The 8225-nt window shown below is 52.6% G+C and overlaps 1 pseudogene; it reads left to right on the forward strand.

The window, feature by feature from the left end:
* Positions 1–1614: 1614 nt before the first annotated feature.
* On the forward strand, positions 1615–7969 carry LOC136461293 (probable polygalacturonase At1g80170; annotated as a pseudogene).
* The last annotated feature ends 256 nt before the right edge of the window (positions 7970–8225 follow it).

Raw genomic sequence — 8225 nt, forward strand, 5'->3', positions numbered from 1 at the left:
TAAGAGTTGAAACGTCAAAAGTTTTGTTTGTTTTTAGTCTCCCACAACAGAGACTTCCACGACGAATTTAATTTGCCGCTTCATCATAAGAGTTGAAATGTCAAAAGTTTTGTTTGTCGGAGTAACTTTTGGCATACTAAAGCCTTGTTTGGCTGCTCATGGTTTGGGGTGTATCGGCCCCCAAACCCGGCCTCCCGTGTAACATGGCCCACGTCGTGGTCCGCTCCCACGTTCCCCGCAAAACTGCATTAGGCTGGACGAGTTTGGACGTGGACGAGGACTCAATACACGTTGATCCACGGTGGAGAAAATTGTCTCCACCGGAGGCGTGGAAGCGCTCGAGCGTCGTGGCTCGGACCTCGGTGGGACCATCCAAATAAACAACGCCAATACACGCTGGGAGGGGATTGGTGGGAGAGGATTTCGGTGACCGGACTGGGTTCACCCGTTCGGACGACAGCACACGTGGTTGATTTCCACGTTCAGCCAAACCAAGCCTAAGCAATACTTTATCGCCTTGCTTAGTCCGGAAGGTGACGACCACCGTCCGGAGGTAAGGTGACGTGCCCATTCCCAAACCCCAAGCTCGACATGCTTGATGCTCGTTACGCTACACCAGCGCACTCCAACCGGAGGACACAGTGGGCAGGAGAGCCCCGAGCAAGAAACAACCCAGATGCCCGGGCCTGTTCCGCTTTTGCTCAGGCTGCCCATATGCGTTCTCGATCGGTGTTCAGACATGGCTACCGAGATCCAAACGAAAAGAGGAAGATGGAGATCGACCGACGTGGATGGCCGACGAGGACGGAAGAGTCGGATACGATGACTAGATGGCCTAGCACGTACAGTATATATTCATGTCATATTTCTTCATTCCACCATTCCAAACACTATAGGACTGTAGCTCTAAACAAATTCCAGATCCTTGGGCGAGTATATTGCAACAAAACATGATAATCTATAGGGTAGTAAACACAATTTAACTGCGCAGAGCAGGGTATTAGCAAGGGTATCAAGTAGGTTTGATTGTTTTTCTTCGCAATTATATTTGCAAGTGATTGGAATGATAATACCAAATGGCATGTGTGCATTGTTTGCATCAACAACGTGAGTATAAACCAGTGGTTTAGAGCCATAAGAACTGAGACTGAGGTAACTTTCATTGCGGACTAATTTTGGTCCACCATTTCTCCACAAGGGCTGTCACAGGTAAAAACATGATAATCTGATGACACTGAATGCAAAGAAATGGAATGTCGGTACAAGAATCAACATAAGTAAATCATAGATTAATAATAGTGTTCTTACAAACTCAGCTTATAAAGACTTGCGCGTGCACACACGCACACACAAAAACACAAAAAAAAAGGGCACCAAGGTGCATCTGAGCTTAGAGCTATTATTGATCCCATACAATATCTGCCCGCTCATTATTACCATGGTCTAATACGCAAAAGCGATTCCACACAGGGGACCAAGTAATGGGCAACAGGGACGAAACCAGTGCGGAATTTGGTTCCATTCCGATGGTCATACAACAACTCCCGTGCCATGTCGATTATTTCCTCAAGAGATCCATCACGCAGATCACATCTCAAAAGGCGAAAGGCGTCAATGGACAGGAATATCTTGTTTCTATCGCCCGAAGCACAGGCAAAAACGTTCAGCAGCCTTCGCATCGGCAGGCGGATGCAGCAATGCCGCAGCCAAGCAAGGTTTGGACCATCCTCTGCCAACCAAATTTCCACATCCCACGGCGAGGAACACTCGACATAGCATAGCTTGCCACCAAGCTGGCACAGCGTGTCATTGTTGCGTAGAAACCCACTGCATGGTGGGTTGGGATGTACGGTGAACGTTTCATCGTGCAAACTAAACCGAAGGATGACATGTGAACTGACCTTATTAATGCCATGTCCGGTGACGGAGTGGAGAGCGCTCCAATAGAAGAACCCGGGTACACAAATCGGAGTCCTGGCATTGATAGCATACGGTGGGTCCACGGTGGCCTTCCATTTCCAAGCATCTGCTTCATCACCAATGGTCAAGATCTCATGCCCAGCGCTATATTCCAGAACTGTGCCTTCCCCATCTGCTTGTGGGGTATCGGCATATGAGCGGAAGAAGTGCCTAGCGACCTTATACTTGCCAGTACAAGGGTCGACACCAAAAGCGACCCTGTGATCCCCGGCAACATTATGGCTTCCTTGTGGCAATTCAACAAACTCCCTGGTTGCCGGGTTACACACAAACATCCGTCCCGTCAAGCAAGGGATCAGAATGAGTCCATCACAATGCAAAGGAATGGTGAACATCGGGATTCCACCTGGACACCTTTTCCCTAGGATGAGCTCGGCAACCTTGCTTTGCCCAGGCTGGAAACTGTAGAAATTGACACCCTGAATGCCAACTTTCCTATAGTCCTTCTGGTACTTTCGGGGAACGACGACCATTGACTAACCTAGTCCTAGAATGCTCCAGGTGGCAGCGGATAAAATAAGTGCTGAGTATAGTTGTGCGCCAACTCTTGCATACTGACTGGAAGCGCACAAGACATTTCACGGGGAGTAGTATGAGAATTTGAAAAAAGACTATGTCATCAGGGATGTGGCTGTTACTGCCGGCGGAATCAGGCCCCGCCGCCATCCGACGGATACGTTTGGGTTGTGTGTGGATCATACGGGTCGATTGATTTTGCTAATCGATTTCAATCTGCTCCGGCCCTGTGTATTCAGATGAATATATGGTCAGCTATGAGCGCCCCATAATCAGAAGAGGATTTGACAAAACGATACCGATTCCGACATAGAGAAAGGAACCATAATAGGGAAAACGTATATAGAGGAAAAAGAAACAAATATCCTGATCGGATTTGGATATGTATGAACCAGTAAACGGAACGGATTGAATTGTAATGAAAAAGGATTTTTTTATATAACTATAATAATGAAAAAGGATTGAAATCTATTGACCAAGGGCAAGCGGCGGCCTGCACATTCAGATCTACGCCCGCCAAACTAGTTCGGAAGAAGAAAAAAAGTGATGGAAAGGTTAGGGAGGAAAACCTGGCTGAGGTCGGCGACCAAACCCGCCGGAAGGTTCGCAGCGGTGCAGGCGAACGCAGAATTGAGGAGAGCAGCGTTACAACGACAAAAGACGGCTGGCATCGCGAGGTTTTACTGTCGCTCAGCGGAGGGCGAAGGGCGGAGGCCTGATATGAAGGTTCTACTGTCGCTCAGCAGAGGGCGGACACCTGATATGTTGCTCCCTGCTCGCCGGCGGCGGCGGCGGCGGTCGCAACTCGGAAGCAGCCGCCGCCGTTAAGGGGAACGACCAGTGGGGAAAGTGTGCGTGCGTGAGGATTTGTAGGGTCTCGTATAGGTTAGACATGCAAGCGGCGCGGGTCACGACGCTAGCCCGCTGGGCTGTCCCGCGCCAACAGCCCGGCGTTTCAGGCTTTCATATCCGCCCGCGAGGCCACGAAGCTTCTCGTTCGTTCCCCACGGTACAGTAGACGCAGGGCGATTACAAGGCGATTCTGGATGCGCGGTTGAGCTGGCCGGTCCCTGCTTCTCCGGCGTCACTCCAACATTGCAGGAAAGGTGTGCCTGGTCATCGACGGTGGCCACCGTGTACATTAGTTAGTAATCCGTATGATGATAGTAGACCGCCTGTTCGGCTGGGGCTGGCTGGCTGGCTGGCTGGCTGGCTAGGCTGGCTGGCCCCCTCACACGGACACTGTTTATATGAACCGTGTTTTTTTAGATAGAATAATATTTTTCTCTCGTACAAATCAGCCAGCAGTATTTTTTCACGAACCAGCAACGATACGATCCAGCCAACCGAACAGGCTGAGAGTTTTTGAGTTAAATGTATCAGAGGTCCATTAACTTGTGAGGAGATTTCAGTTAGGTCCATCAACTTCTAAAGTCGTTTTTTTGGATCTATAAACTTTATATGTCGTATCACTTAGGTCCATATCTCTCCACGTGGACTTCTCATGCTGACATGGCTCGCTGACTGGTCCTTATCCTCTCCCAAGGTGGAAACGGACGGTTCCAGAGTCTAGACTACCGTCACGAGTGCCGTCGCTCGGGGGCACAGGAGGCCGGCCACCGGCGCTCACCAGCCAGCCATCGTCGTGAACCAGCCGGCGCAGGGTCCGCTACAGCGAGCGTGTACGCGGGGCCCCCGGCCGCTGTAGGCGCAGAGGCCGCCGGCCACGGGCGTGGGGCGGCGTTCGTGCCCAGCCGTAGGACGCGAAGATGAGGCCGCCGGCCGTCGGCACAAGACCGTCGCAGTGGCTGCTGCTGAAAGCTCTAGTTTGGTTTTGGTTAATTGATGAAACCCTAAGTGCTAACCTAGTTTATCAAAGTGATTATGAGATAGGTAGCACTACTCCAAGTGATGAAACAATGGCGAAGATCATGACAATGGTGATGATCAAATGCTTGAACTTGAAAAGAAGAAAGAGAAAAACAAAAGCCTCAAGGCAATGGTATAAATAGTAGGAGCCATTTTGTTTCGGTGATAAAGACACTTAGCGAGTGTGATCACATTTAGGTTAAATAGCCGTACTATTAAGAGAGGTGAAACTCATATTGAAATGCGGTTATCAAAGTGCCACTAGATGTTCTAACTCATTGCATATGCATTTATGATCTAGTAGAGTGCTAACACCCTTGAAAATGCTTGTGAAAATATGCTAACACATGTGCACAAGGTGATACACTTGGTGGTTGGCACATTTGAGCAAGGGTTAGAAACTTCACCGACGGAGTGTCCGCCCGTAGAGTGCGGACAGTCCGACGGTGCCACCGGCGTCCTATACAGAAAAGACAGGGGTTCACAGAGTGACCGGACGCTGGTGGAGCAGTGACCAAACGCTGGGTTCAGAGCCTGGTCAGTAGCAGCAGTGAGCACGCGTCTCGGTCTTGTGACCGGATGCTGGCGTGAAGAGTGACCGGACGCTGGCTAGGTGCGTCCAGTCAGTGCTGACGTACGCTGACGTGAGACGCACAGAGGAAACGTTGAGTGACCGGACGCTAGGTGAGTCCGGTCGAGCATGACCGAACGTGTCCGGTCGTGAAATTTCGCGTTTGGAACCTTACTGAAAACGACCGGACGCTGGGGTCCTACGTCCGGTCACTTTCTAACTGACGCGTCCGGTCATCACTTGACCGTTGAAATCGGGCGATCGGCGTTTGAAGCCAATGACACGTGGCAAGCATCGGGCGATCGGACGCTGGGGTCCTACGTCTGGTCAAACTGACCAGTGCGTCCGGTCACCCCGTGTTGTGCCCAATGAAGGGGTACAATGGCTCTATTTCGTAGGAGCTTCTATTTAAGCCCCATGGCTGGCTCAAGCTCACCCTCTTGACCATTTGCATTGACATAGCAACCTTGTGAGCTTAGCCAAAGCCCTCCCATTCATCTCCATCATTGTTTCATCATCATTGTGAGATTGTGAGAGAATCCAAGTGCATTGCTTGAGTGATTGCATCTAGTGGCACTTGACATTCGTGTTTCGCTGTGGAATTCACTTGTTACTCTTGGTGGTTGTCGCCACCTAGATGGCTTGGAGCAGCGAGGATCATTGAGCGGAGGTTGGTGATTGTCTCCGGCTCCGATCGTGGTGATTCTGAGGGGTCTTGTGCCTTCCCCGGCAGAGAACCGAAAGGTAACTCTAGTGAATTGCTCATGTCATTGAGTTACCTCACTTGTGGGTAGGTTCTTGCGGTGTCCGATTATGTGGATGAGGTTCGTGCAATACCTCTTAGCCGCTGAACCACCAAGTGTTGGTCGACACAACGGGGACTAGCGTGCTGGCAAGCACGTGAACCTCGAGAGAAAAATTGGTTGTCTCTTGCCCTCTTGTATTATCCCGGTGATTGATTTAGTATTCATCTTGTGATTGGTTCACTCCTCTATACGACGGTATAATCACCCTACTCACTCATTTATATTCTTGCAAACTAGTTATGACAAGCTCTTTAGTGTAATTAGAATTGAGAGCTTGCTTTGTTATTTTAAGTTCATCTAGTGGAGCTCTTTAGAGTAGCAAGATTGAGAGCTCTTGGTGAGTAGTAGCATTGCAAGTTGTGTGCTTAGTAATCATTGCAACTAGAATTGTTGGATAGGTGGCTTGCAACCCTTGTAGAGCTAGAGCAAGTTTGCATTTCACTATTTGTCATACTAATCAAATTGCTCTAGTTGATTTGTAGATTTTTAAATAGGCTATTCACCCCCCCTTTAGCCATATTAGGACCTTTCAGCTGCCCGTGGCACGAGGCCACAGGCGAAGGGCCCACGACACGAAGGGCGCATGTCCTTCGAGCATAGGCCGTGCGGGGTCACGGCGAGGAGGCAGCCTGTCGTGGAGTCGCCAGCGGTGGGGTCATGGACTGTCTACTCTACCCAACCTCTCCTTAGCCATGGACGCCGCCACAGCAGCAGCCTCCACCACGCTCCTCTACAGTGCGCTCCTCCTGGCGGCATTCCTCTTCGTGGCTGCCACGGTGCGCGGCTGTGGGAGCAAGAGCAACGACGGCGGCCTCCCGTCGGGTCCCATGGGCCTATCGCGTGGTGGTCAGCTCCCCATCCCTGGCGTGCGAGGTGCTGTGCGAGCAGGACCTCGTCTTCTCCGGTCGCGACATCCCGGACGTGGCCCGCTCCATCTCCTACGGCGCGCTCCATCTCCTACGGATGTGGCGTCATCGTACGCATAGCTGTAGGTGGAGGGGCACGCGGCCTTGAAGAAGCGAGAGTAGGGCGTCGGCGTGCACATCACCGGGGACCCATACGTGCCGTAGCAGCAGTACTTGACCACCGTGAATGCCTCGCACGCGCTCCTGCACGCCACCGCCACCCCGCCCCCATGCCAGCGACGCGTAGCTTTGTGGGGCACGCCACGTTGAGGTCAGCAGCGCACCCCATGGGCCGGCAACTGCTGCTCCCGTTGGCGGCTGCCACAGACGACGTCTGCGGCGCGACGAGCATCGGCACGTTGAATCCGTCCACGAGGCTGACGTCGTAGAAGTCATCTCCACCGGTACCGCCAGCGAGCCTGAGCTCGGCCACGGCGATGCCCACTCCTGCTGCACCCGTGTAGGGGTGCCTCGATGGCGGTGATGATCGACTCATGCCGGGGCATGCGCGTGCGGGGTCTCCGCGTGCAGAACACACAGTAGATGCACGTGACGGTGTCCAGGTCCCGCGGTGTGCGCGTGGGCGAGCTCCGCATCGAGGCCCCTGAGGACAGCCCCAACACGGACGACATCCATGTGGCCAAGTCCACGGCGGTGACCATCCAGAGGTGCCGCATCAGCACCGGCAACGACTGCATCTCCATCGTCAATGGCAGCTTTGGCGTCAAGATGTGGGACATCGACTGTAGCCCGGGCCACGACATCAGCATCGGCAGCCTAGGCAAGGGCGGCGCATTCACGGCAGTGGCAAACGTGGCGCTGGAGAGTGCGTGGATCAGCCACGCGTAGAATGGGGTGCGGATCAAGACGTGGTAGGGCGGCGCCGGGGACGTCCGCGACGTGCGCTTCGCCAACGTCGACGTCAATGGCGTCGACCACCCCATCATCATCGACCAGTTCTACTATGACGCTGCCACCCGCCCCTGCGCCAACCAGACCTCTGTCGTGGCCGTGTCCGACGTGTCATACCGCAACATCAGCGGCACGTTGCGGCATGCCGAGGCCATCAGGTTCGCATGCAGCGATGTCGTGCCCTGCACCGGCATCGTGCTCAGCGACATCAACCTACGCTGCACTGATGATGATGGTGAGGTGCAGACTATGTGCAACTACGCCTCGGGTTCGACTATGGTCGCGTCTAGCCCACCGCTGACTGCCTCCGCAGCAGCATCTACGGCGACGCACCTGATAAGCACCACCCCGATGACCACGATGAGGAGCAGGGGAAAGACGAGGTTGTCATCCTGCACACCGAGCTCTGATGTGCATGCAGCTGCAACTAAAACCAATCATGCGCCCACAGGATGTTTGACGAATCGAAGCATCAATAGTTGCTTTAGAAGGACAAGTCAGCAGGCCACATCAGCACGAGAAGCCAATGTGGACTGCTATGGACCTAAATGATACGGTATACTAAGTTTATGGACCTAAAAAGCCACTTTGAAAGTTGATGGACCTAACTAAAACCTCATCACAAGTTAATGGATCTCTGGTGCATTTGCCTTTGTGATTTTACCT

This window comes from Miscanthus floridulus, chromosome 6, assembly GCF_019320115.1.
Source record: "Miscanthus floridulus cultivar M001 chromosome 6, ASM1932011v1, whole genome shotgun sequence".
Classification (NCBI taxonomy): Eukaryota; Viridiplantae; Streptophyta; class Magnoliopsida; order Poales; family Poaceae; genus Miscanthus; species Miscanthus floridulus.